This window comes from Bos taurus, chromosome 11, assembly GCF_002263795.3.
Source record: "Bos taurus isolate L1 Dominette 01449 registration number 42190680 breed Hereford chromosome 11, ARS-UCD2.0, whole genome shotgun sequence".
Lineage (NCBI taxonomy): Eukaryota > Metazoa > Chordata > Mammalia > Artiodactyla > Bovidae > Bos > Bos taurus.
In genome coordinates, this window is record NC_037338.1 from 30,310,442 (window position 1) to 30,323,440 (window position 12,999).

A 12,999-nucleotide genomic window follows, 5' to 3' on the forward strand; every position below is an offset into this window, starting at 1 on the left:
GTTTGAGCATATTCCAGGAGTTAGTGAAGGACAGGAAAGTCTGGCATGCTGCAGTCAATGGGGTCGCAGAGTCAGACATGACTGACTGATAATGACCAAAAAAATGTAGGATAAAATACCATACAATACAGTCCCAATATTATTGCATATGTATACGTGTGTGCTCAGTTGTGTCTGACTCTTTGTGACCTCATCAACTGTAGCCCTCCAGGCTCCTCTTTCCATGGAATTTTCCAGGTAAGGTTACTGGAGTGGGTTGTTATTTCCTATTTCAGGGGATCTTCCGGACCCAGGGATTGAATCTAAGTCTCCTGTGTCTCCTGCATTAGCAGGCAAATTCTTTATCACTAGTGCCACCTGTATATTCACGTACACACATATATATATATATATATATATATATATACACACATACATATGCAAAAGAAGGGGGAAAAATACCACAAGGTAAATAGAAGTCATTCCTATAAAGTGGAATTACAGGGCATTTATATTTTCTTCTTTAAAAAATTTTTCCATGTTAGTACTTATGACTATGGTTCTGCCATAGCCTTGAACCTTCTGCTAAACAGGACTCAATATCCCTTTTGTTCCCTAGGATTCCATTAAGACCAAGTGTTGATTTTTACTCAAGATTTTATAAGAAAGAGGACAGTTTTACACTGTGCAGTTCATAGACCTTTATATAGTCCCTTTAAGTGTGCCTTGTGATGGCTAACTTTATACATCAACTTAACTGGGTCATGGGATGTCCAGATACCCAGTTAATATTATTTCTAGGTGTGTCTGTGAGGGTGTTTCCAGAAGAAATGAGCATTTGAATCCATAGCAGATTCCCTTCCCCAGTTACACAATCTGTTGAGAGTCTGAATAGAACAAAAAAAGGGTGAAGGAAGTGAGACTTTGCCCTCTATGCCTAACTACTTGGACTCCCAGGTGGTGCTAGTGATAAAGACCATGGCTTGTCAGTGCAGGAGACGTAAGCGTCTTAGCAGCAGCAGTAGCCTGACTACTTGACTACCTGAGTTGGATAGCAGTAGTGTCCTGCCCTAGGATTGAAACTTACTCCATTGGCTCTCTGGTTCAGGTCTTGGAATTGTGGGTGTGTGTGTTCTTAGTTGCTTCAGTTGTGTCTGACTCTTTGCAATCCCATGGACCGTAGCCCGCCAGGCTCCTCTGTCCACAGGATTCTCCAGGCAAGAATAATACTGGAGTCTGCTGCCATGCCCTTCTCCAGGATCTTCCTGACCCAGGAATTGAACCTGGCTCTCTTGCACTGCAGGCAGATTCTTTACCAACTGAGCCATCAGGGAAGCCCCCTTAGAAGTGTACTAAAATGTATACCATCTGTTTTCCCTGTTTTCAGGCCTTTTGACTTGGATTGGAACTACGTCACCAGCTTTCTGGGGTCTCCAAGCTTACGGATGGCAGATTGGACTTCTCAGCCTCCATGATTGTGTGAGGCAATTCCTCCTAAGTCTCTTTATATATCCTCTATCGGTTCTGATTTTCTGGAGAACCATGGCTAATCCATAACTCATCTCTTCCTTCTCTCAAGCCAGATAAGTTTTCCTTTTTGTTGTCCTTCCTTGGGCAGCACCTAGATAAGCTGGTACCTAAACAGCTTGGTTTCTGGCTTCAACAATTCCAGGTCTTCCCCATCTCAGGCCTCCAAATCTCTCTACCTTTCCGATGTAGCAAAAAATGCTTCTCCAAATATGCGTACATTCACCACCCACTCACCAAAACCTCTAATAAAAATTCTTGTTAATTTTCAATTTTTCTACAGTAGGTTCATATTACTTTCAGAGTAAAAAAGTTCTGAATTCTCATAGCAACTCAACAGAGGGAAATTTTTCTCTGGGCAGCAACAATGTTAACGAAAATGTGTAATATGCAAGACCAAGTCTGGTTAGTTAAAATTGACCTTTCATCCAGAAATTCTTCAACCTAAAAACATCCACACATCAGGTACACATTTATCTGATCATTTTAATTATATGTGTAGCAGTTCCCTTGGAGAGGGCAGGGATTGAAGAATTATTTGTATTCGCATTAGCTTTATGTAACGTTGATCGATAACTAGATGAAACAGTTAATTCTGTACTCAGAAAATAGTGGCATGAACAAACATAACAATTAGGTGACTTGAAACTCATTTCTGCTTAGTTTTTTATGAGAAGCATAATTTTCTACCTAAATTTAGTCATTCTGAACTAAAGCAGGGTGGAGTTGTACCTCATTCATTTATCCATCCACTCAGGAAACTTGTATATCCTTCTTTTGTGCCATGTACTATTCTAGGAGCTATATAGAAATAAAAATGGTTCATGAGGTCTTTCTTTTATGAAGCGTATGGGGAAAAGAGAGTCTAACATGGGGTGTGAATGTATATAAATCGTCATACATATTTCTGTATTTTCTAAATCTTGCTGTCATGGGACTTACCATCCACTGTAGAATAGGTTTCAGCGCTTCAGGAGATGGATGGGAATCTGCTTTAAAAAAAATAATTGCTCAGTTATTTTTTCTCCAGCAAAAAAGAAAAGAAAAATTATGGTGAAAGCCTGGTGTTATGAAAAAAGACCTTCTAAATTACTTTACACATCAATGGCTAACCTGAAGAACTCAGACCATGCTATTTTTTACACAGTGCAAAGTATACTTCTATCCAAAAGTTGCTGCCCTAGGAGAAGAAGACCAGAAGACATCAGTGCCAGTATGTGGGGGGGGGTGGGGGGAGGAGGGGTGGTAGACGAGAGGGCCAGGAGCTGGGCGCTTCAGCAGACTAGGAAAGAATGGGGGATAGAATAAAGAGAGATCCAGAGGTGGGGAATATTAGGACCAAGAACACCTAGTTGTGGTGATGGGGTTCCAGTTACGGTTGCCAGCACATCAACCACAATAGTCAGACAGGACTTGCTTTCCCTCCATTGTCTCTAGCTAAGGAAACTATCTGATTCAGTCACTCTACAACCAAGGCCAGTGAGAAGTCAGAGGACATGATAAGGGTCAAAATAACGCCTCCACTGCCATGTGGTCATGTAAGTGATATTCCTCCTCTATAAGCCAGTTCACCATCTCAGAATGGAACAGAGTCAGAGAGGGAAAAATATGAAATAGTGGACATTTTATCCCTTAAAGACTAAACATTTACCAAAAGAACTCTGGCTAGGAGAGATTTGGCTTCGAGGAACGTCCCTCTTCCGGATCTGATCCTGGAAAAGTGACCTTAGCTTTGTCCATTGTGCTCCAATGTCCTCTCTATCACCTTCACCAGGATATGCCCTTTACTCTCAAATTTCCTTTTTCCATCTGACCTCCATTCTTAAGCAAAATTATCATTTTATTTTTGCCCTGATGTCAATCAACAGTCAAAAGGAAAAGTAGCCAACAAGTTAATCCAAAATTTTATGAATTCTACTAACAACACACACACACACACACACACACACACCTGAAAGCTGGATCCTAGTCAAAACTTGATTGAAGACTTCAGGCTCTACTACAAAGCCACAGTTATCAAGACAGTATGGTACTGGCACAAAGACAGAAATATAGATCAATGGAACAAAATAGAAAGCCCAGAGATAAATCCACGCACATATGGACACCTTATCTTTGACAAAGGAGGCAAGAATATACAATGGATTAAAGACAATCTCTTTAACAAGTGGTGCTGGGAAATCTGGTCAACCACTTGTAAAAGAATGAAACTAGAACACTTTCTAACACCATACACAAAAATTAACTCAAAATGGATTAAAGATCTCAACATAAGACCAGAAACTATAAAACTCCTAGAGGAGAACATAGGCAAAACACTCTCCGACATACATCACAGCAGGATCCTCTATGACCCACCTCCCAGAATATTGGAAATAAAAGCAAAAATAAACAAATGGGACCTAATTAACCTTAAAAGCTTCTGCACATCAAAGGAAACTATTAGCAAGGTGAAAAGACAGCCTTCAGAATGGGAGAAAATAATAGCAAATGAAGCAACTGACAAACAACTAATCTCAAAAATATACAAGCAACTCCTACAGCTCAACTCCAGAAAAATAAATGACCCAGTCAAAAAATGGGCCAAAGAACTAAATAGACATTTCTCCAAAAAAGACATACAGATGGCTAATAAACACATGAAAAGATGCTCAACATCACTCATTATCAGAGAAATACAAATCAAAACCACTATGAGGTACCATTTCACACCAGTCAGAATGGCTGCGATCCAAAAGTCTACAAATAATAAATGCTGGAGAGGGTGTGGAGAAAAGGGAACCCTCTTACACTGTTGGTGGGAATGCAAACTAGTACAGCCACTATGGAGAACAGTGTGGATATTCCTTAAAAAACTGGAAATAGAACTGCCTTATGATCCAGCAATCCCACTGCTGGGCATACACACTGAGGAAACCAGAAGGGAAAGAGACACGTGTACCCCAATGTTCATCGCAGCACTGTTTATAATAGCCAGGACATGGAAGCAACCTAGATGTCCATCAGCAGATGAATGGATAAGAAAGCAGTGGTACATATACACAATGGAGTATTACTCAGCCATTAAAAAGAATACATTTGAATCAGTTCTAATGAGGTGGATGAAACTGGAGCCTATTATACAGAGTGAAGTAAGCCAGAAGGAAAAACACCAATACAGTATACTAACGCATATATATGGAATTTAGAAAGATGGTAACAATAACCCTGTGTACGAGACAGCAAAAGAGACACAGATGTATAGAACAGTCTTATAGACTATGTGGGAGAGGGAGAGGGTGGGAAGATTTGGGAGAATGGCATTGAAACATGTAAAATATCATGTATGAAACGAGATGCCAGTCCAGGTTCAATGCACGATACTGGATGCTTGGGGCTAGAACACTGGGACGACCCAGATGGTATGGGGAGGGAGGAGGGAGGAGGGAGGAGGGTTCAGGATGGGGAACACATGTATACCTGTGGCAGATTCATTTTGATATTTGGCAAAACTAATACAATTATGTAAAGTTTAAAAAAAAAACTTGATTGAAGCAAAACTAAAAATCATGTGGAAAGAAGAAGTAACATAAAATTTTTAAAAATCCTATGATGGAAGTGTTCTAAATATGGATTGTGGTATTGGTTACACAACTGTATCAATTAACTAAAACTCATCTAATTTTGTGTTCTCTAATATGATAGCCACTAGGCACATATGGCTATTTAAATTTAAATTGATTAAAGTTGTATTATTCAGAGGAATAGAATTGAGTGTCCAGAAATAAACCTATAAGTCTGTGCTTAATTAAATGGTGCCAAGACCATTCAACAGGGAAAGATTTTTGTCAACAAATTGTTCTCAGATGACTGGATGGACACATGCAAAACAGTGAAGCTAGATCCTTTCTTTATATCATATACAAATATTAACTCAAAATAAACCAAAAACCTAAGTGTAAGCACTAAAATTATAAAACACTTAGAAAAAAACTTATGAATAAATCTTCATGATCTTTGATTTAGCAATAGAATTTGAGATCTGACATCAAAAGCACAAATAACAAGGGAGTTTCCTGTCAGTCCAGTGGTTAGGACTCTGGACTTTCACTGCCAAGGGGCTGGGTTGGATCCCTGGTTGGGGAAATAAGATCTCACAAGCCACATGGCACAGCCCAAAAATAGATAAATTTGGCATAAAAATAAAAAATGTTTGTGAATCAAAGGACTCCATCAAAAGTAAAAAAACAAAAAACAACAAAATGGGAGAAAATATTTGCCAATCATATATTTGATAAGGAATATCCAGAACTTGTAAAGAATTCTTGCAATTCAATAACAAAAAGACAAACAATCCCAAAATGGGCAAAGAACCAAATAAGTATTTCTTCAAAGATGACATACAAATGGCCAATAAGCACATGAGAGATGCTCAACATCATTAGTCATCAGAGAAATGCAAATCAGGACCGCAGTAAGATGCTACTGCATACTCCTAGGATGGCTATAATTTAAAGAAAAGAAAAGGAAAAGTGTTGATGAGGATGTAGGGAAATTGGAAACTTTGCAGTATACATTGCTCATGGGAATGTAAAGTAGTAGAGTTGCAATGAAAAACATGTTGGCAGTTTCTTAAAAAGTTAAACATAAAATTAGCACCAAGACAGCGTATTAGAAAGCAGAGACATCACTTTGCCAACAAAGGTCCATACAGTCAAAGCTATGGGTTTTCCAGTAGTCATGTACGGATGTGAGTTGGACCATCAGGAAGGCTCAGTGCTGAAGAATCGATGCTTTCAACTAGCGATTAGTGGTGCTGTAGGGACTCTTGAGAGTGCCTTGGACCACATGGAGATCAAACCAGTCAATCCTAAAGGAAGTCAACCCTGAATATTCATTGGAAGGAGTGATGCTCAAATACTTTGGCCACTTGATGTGAACAGCCGACTCCCTGGAAAAGATCCTGATTCTGGGGAAAATTGAGGGCAAGAGGAGAAGGGGATGACAGAGAATGAGATGATTGGATGGCATCACTGACATCACATATGACTCATATCACTGGATATGAGTTTGAGCAAATTCAGGGAGATAGTGAAGGACAGGGAAGCCCAGTGTTCTGCAGTTCATGGGTCACAAAGAGTCAGGGACTGAACAACAACAGCAACAGAATTACCAGGTCCAAGCAATTCCACTTCTAGATATATATCCAAAAGAACTGAAGATAGATATTCAAACAAAAGTTGTATGAATTTTCACACCAGCACTATTTATCTTTAATGCCTTTAACCAAAAGGTAAGAACAACCCAAATGTCCATCAACCGATGAACAAATAAAAAAACTGTGGTATATCTATAAAAGAGCTTCCCTGGTGGCTCAGACGATAAAGAATCTGCCTGCAATGCAATGAGACCTGAGTTTGAGCCTTGGGTCAGGAAGATCCCCTGGAGAAGGGAATGGCAACCTACTCTAGTATTCTTGCCTGGAGAATTCCATGGATGGAGGATCCTGATGGGCTACCATCTATGGATTTGCAAAAAAGAATGGCATACTTGCACAAGCTACTTACTACATGGATGAACCGTGAAAATGTTATGCTAAGTTAAAGAAATCAGATAACAAAGATCTACGTATTACAGCATTCCATTTATATGAGATATCCAGAATAGGCAAAGCCAAAGAAACAGAAAGCAGATTACAGATTGCCAAGGTATGGGGGAAGGGGATATGGGAAGTTACTGCTCGACGGGTGTGGAGTTTCCTTTTTGGGTGATGAAATGTTTTGAAATTTGATACAGATGGTTGTGTAACACTGTGAAGGTAACAAATACCAGTGAATTATACACTTTAAAATGGTAAAATGGCAAAATTTACATAACATAAATTTTACCTCAATAAAAATGTTAGAAAATTTAAAAATATATTTTATATTTTCTAGATCACACTAGCCATATTTGGGGTAGTTAGTGCCACTGATTGGATTTTGCATATTGTAGGATATTTCTACCATGTACAAATTCTATTGGAAGTACTGATACAAATGTACACTTATAATGGGTAAGTTTATTGTATATAAATTGTCCTTTGGTAAAGAGTCAGGACAGTTTAAAAAAGAAATATTCCAAAGGCAAATATATATTTTTAACCATTTAAAAATTTTGAAGTATAGTGAATTTGCAATGTTATATTAGTTTCAGGTGTACACCAAAATGATTCAATTATATATGTGATTGAATATATATATATATATTCTTTTTCAGATTCCTTTCCATTAAATCTTATTATAAGACATTGAATGCAGTTCCCTGTGCTCTACAGTAGATCCTTGTTGCTAATCTGTATTATATATACTAGTGTGTATATGTTAATACTAAAGTCCTAATTTATATATATTACATAATATAGTATATAGATAAACACATATATATATGTATGCATATACACAGGCTTCCCTAGTGGCTCAGCGGTAAAGAATCTGCCTGCAATGCAGGAGACATGGGTTTGATTCCTGGGTCGGGAAGATCTCCTGAGGAAGGCATGGCAACCCACTCCAGTACTCTTGCCTAGAGAATCCCATGGACAGAAGAGCCTGCCGAGCTGCAGTCCATAGTGTCACACAGAGTCGGGCATGACTGAAGTGAATAAGCAGCAGCAGTGGTGCACATACACATATGACATCTTTCTTCATTCATCTGTTGATGGATACTTAGGTTGCTTCCGTGTCTTGGCTATTGTAAATAGTGCTGCTATGCACGTTGGGGTGCATATGTCTTTTCAAATTAGACTGTTCTCCAGATATAGGGCTAGTAGTGAGATTGTAGATGCTGTGCTTATCCACTCAATCATGTCCAACTCTTTGTGACCCCATGGAATGTAGCCCGCAAGGCTCCTCTGTCCATGGGGATGCTCCAGGCAAGAATACTGGAGTGCATTGCCATGCCCTCCTCCGGGGGATTGTAGGATCATATGATAACTCTATTTTCAGTTTTTTAAGGAACCTCCATACCGTTCCCCATAGTGGCTGCACCAATTTAAATTCCCACCAACTATGTAATTGAATTCCTTTTCTCCACACCCTCTCCAGCATTTATTATTTATAGACTTTATAATAATGGCCATTCTGACTGGTGTGAGTCATATCTCATTGTAGTTTTGATTCACATTTCTCTAATAAGTAGATATGTTGAGTATCTTTTCATGTGCCTGCTGGCCATTGGTATGTCTACTTTGGAGATCCAATGGAAAATATTGATCTTTTCAAAGAACCAGGTTTTGGTTTCACTGATTTTGTCTATTATTTTCCTGTCTTCAATTTCATTGATATCTGCCGTAATGTAGTCTGCTACCTTTAGGTTTATATTATTTTTCTTTCTCTGTCCTAAATTGGAGGCTTAGTCTATTATTTTTAAATCTTTCTCCATTTCTAAAATATGAATTCAGTGCTATAAATTTCTCTCTTACCATTGCTCTCAGAGAAAGGAATGGCAATCCACTCCAGTGTTCTTGCCTGGAGAATTCCATGGACAGAGAAGCCTGATGGGTTACCGTTTGTGGGGTCACAAAGTTTGCTCGGACATGACTGAGCAACTAACACACATACACACACCATTACTTTCACTGCATCCCATGGATTTTGTTAAGTTATATTTTCATTTAGTTCAAAATATTTAAGGATTTTTAGAGATATTCTTTGATGTGTTATTTAGAAGTATGTGGTTTAATTTCCAAATATTTTGAGATTTCCATTTATTTTTCTGTTATTGATTTTTGGCTTAATTCCATTGTGGTGTGAGAGAATACTTTGTGGGATTTCTATTCTTTTCAATTTGTTAATGTGTGTTTTATGGCACCGAATGTGGGCTATCTTAGTGAATATCCCATGTAAGCTTGAGGAGAATGTGTGTATTCTGCTATTTTTGGATAAATAAATCTATAACTGTCAGTTAACTCCAGTTGATTAATAATGCTGTTTAGTTCAACTGTATTCTTACTGATTTTCTGTCTGTTGGATTTGTCAGTTACTAATAGAGAGTGTTCATATCTTTAACTATAATAATGGCTTCCTCTACTTCTCCTTGCATTCTGTCAGTTTTTGCTTCACATATCTTGATGCTCTATTGTTAAGCAGATACACATTCAGAATTGTTGTTTCCTTGGAGACTTGACCCCTTTATCATTAATAATTCTCCTTGCTATTGATATTTATAAAATAATATTAGTGTTAATATTAGTGATAACACCATGTTAATTTTCCTCTTTCTGAAGTCAGCTTTGTCTGAAATTAATACAGCTACTCCAGTATTCTTTAGGTTAGTGTTACCATGGTATTTATGTCTCTAAAAGTCAAAGTGTAAGTCAATCAGTAGTGTCCGACTCTTTGCGACCCCATGGATTATTTAGTCCATGGAATTCTCCAGGCCAGAATACTGGAGTGGGTAGCTGTTCCCTTCTCCAGGGGATATTCCAACCCAGGGATCAAACCCAGGTCTCCTCCATTGCAGGCGGATTCTTTACCAGCTGAGCCAAAAGGGAAGCCCATGTATGTCTCTACCTCTTTACTTTCAATCTGTATGTGTCTTTACATTTAAAGTAGGCTCCTTAAAAGCAACATGGTTTTTATACACTCCCTCAATTTCTGTTTTTTAATTGGTGTATTTAGACCTTTCACATTTGAAATGATTATTGATATAATTTATTCATATCTATCATATTTGCAACTGTTTTCTAGTCATTGCATTGTTCCTTGTTTCTTATCTTCCCCTCTTTTTCTGCCTTATCTGTTTTTTTTTTTTCCTGGTTAAACAATAATTTTATTGCTGGAGTACATAGACAAATTTGTGCAACCAGAGCAGGGGCTGTGGATGACTAGGATTTCCAAATTGCTTGGGGGCGGGGTGAGGGAAGGACCGTTTTGGTCTTACAATGTTGCGTGAACCTGTGAATGCAGTTCTCGATCAGAATCAACAGGAATTTAGCATCTTTATCCTTTCTATTCTTCTGACGATACTCTCAAACAGCAACAATTTCTTAATTCAATGCTAGAGATCCTCAGGAAGATCAGGAGGAAGTCCTTTGAACTTCAGAATTCTCGAGATTTTATTGCCTGCCACAGGCAATGTGAGCATCTCAGGATCACTCTGAGGCAGGCCTTTCTTGGCCAGGTTGTAGATCTGCTTCTTCATGTCTTCAGATGTCAATTTTAGCCAGGGGGAGTGACTGCAGTGGTAAGGCAGAGCCAACTGGGACAGACCCTTCCAGGGGCCTGCGTGAGACACACAAGGGTGGCAGTCTTCTCTTATTCACACAAGAGAACAAGGGTGGGAGCGCAGGAAGCCACCCTGCACACAGGAAGTGAAGTGACCTCACACTGCCCTGCTTCCTCCCATCCTGCCTTCTCTGTTTTTAATTGAGCATTTTATATTATTCCATTTTTTCTTGGCCCATTGATTATACTTCTTTACAACTAATGTAAGTCTATTTATACTGCTTCATAGGTAGGACATGTGCCTTATAACAGAGGATTCCCAATTTCCCCTCTTGTCCCTTGTAACATTGCTGTCATTCATTTCACTTATTCATAAGCTATAATCAACCAATACATTATTGCTACTGTTATTTTTGGACAGGCAGTTATCTATTAGACCAATTAAGAATAACAAAAATATAAAGTTTTATTTTACTTTCATTAGTTTCTTCTCTCTAATATTCATCTTTCTTCAGATGTCGATCTGAGTTTCTAATATGTATTTTCTACAGGTCTAGATATATGATCTGGAGAAGGCAATGGCACCCCATTCCAGTATTCTTGCCTGGAAAATCCCATGGACGGAGGAGCCTGGTAGGCTGCAGTCCATGGGGTTGCTAAGAGTCTGACATGACTGAGCGACTTCACTTTCACTTTTCACTTTCACGCATTGGAGAAGGAAATGGCAACCCACTCCAGTGTTCTTGCCTGGAGAATCCCAGGGATGGTGGATCCTGGTGGGCTGCTGTCTATGGGGTTGCACAGAGTCGGATACGACTGAAGTGACTTAGCAGCAGCAGCAGCAGATATATGATCTATACATTCTTCTCTTGGAAGAATCTCTTTTACCATTTCTCATAAGGGCAGGATGACTGGTGACAAGTTCCTTTGCTTTTATTTGCCTGAAAAAGTCTTTATTTCTCCTTCACTTTTGAAAGATAATTTAACTGGATACAGCTATCTAGTTTGGTAGCTTTTTTGGTTCAACACTAAATAGTTCACTCTAATCTCTTCTTGCTTGTATGGTTTCTAAAGAGAAGTCTGATGTAATTCATATCTTTGTTCCCTATAATTAAGGTGGTTTTTTTCCCCTCTGGCTTCTTTCAGGAATTTTTCTTCTAAAGGCAAGTATCAGATAGATTTGTCTAAACAAAAATAATAAAATTTTGGGAATTCCTCGGTGTTCCAGTGGTTAGGACTTGGTGCTTTCACTGCCAGGGTGCAGTTTCGATCACTGGTCAGGGAACTAAGATCCCAAAAGCTGAGCAACAGTGCCACAAATGATAATAATAATAATAATAAAATTTTGTATGATCAAGAAAGACAAAGCAAAGTGAATGCTACAAACAATGATAAGCACAAAGGACAGGCCTTTGCACAAAGATGGCACCAAAGACAAAGAAGGAAGCCCCTGACTCTCCCAAAGCTGAAGCCAAAGCAAAGGCTCTGAGGCCAAGAAAGCAGTGTTGAAAGGTGTCCACAGCCAGAAACAAAAAAAGATCCAGACGTCACCCACCTTCCCATGGTTCAAAACACTGTGGTTCAGGAGGCAGCCCAAACATCCTCTGAAGAGCGCCCCTAGGAGAAGAAGCTTGACCACTATGCCATCATCAAGTTCCTACTCACCACAGAGTCAACCATGAAGGAAACAGAGGACAGCAACGCACTGGAGTTCACTGTGGCTGTTGAGGCCAACAAGCACCAAACCAAACAGGCTGTGAAGAAGCTCTATGACATTGGCATGGCAAAGGACAACACCCTGATCAGATCTGATGGAGAGGAGAAGGCATAGGTTCAGCTGCCTCCAGACTATGATGCTTTGAATGTTGCCAACAAAACTGGGATCATCTAAACTGAGTCCAGCTGACTAATTCTAAATGTAAAAGTTTTCACTACGTTAAAAAAAACTCACAAAGGACAAGGGTCTGGCAGAATGGGAGGCCAAGGGGCAGGGAAGGTCCAGGGAGCTTCCAGGACAGTGGGCACTGCGGGGCTGGGGCTGGTGGGACCGTGAAGTGCTATGGTCTATTCTGATAACCATGATGCTTGATGACGTGACCTTGTATTTTTCAGAGCAAGAGTGGAAGGTCCTGGAGAAGTGGCAGTAGGAAATGAATCAGCAAATAATGAAACTCCATTATGAGATCTGTGATTTTCTAGGTTGGTTTTTTTCCAAGCCAAATTTGATAACCTGGATGGAACAAGAGAGAATGTTGTTAATCAGGGGAAAAATTAGAAAAAAAAGAGAGAGAGAGAGAAAGGACAAACTGGA

At 39.2% G+C, this 12,999-nt stretch overlaps 2 pseudogenes; one reads left to right on the forward strand and one right to left on the reverse strand.

The window, feature by feature from the left end:
- Positions 1-11,579, reverse strand: part of LOC112448888 (small ribosomal subunit protein uS15-like) — a 43,812-nt pseudogene extending 32,233 nt beyond the window's left edge.
- Positions 11,580-12,008: 429 nt separating this feature from the next.
- LOC100300972 (large ribosomal subunit protein uL23-like) lies at positions 12,009-12,579 on the forward strand (annotated as a pseudogene).
- Positions 12,580-12,999: the final 420 nt, after the last annotated feature.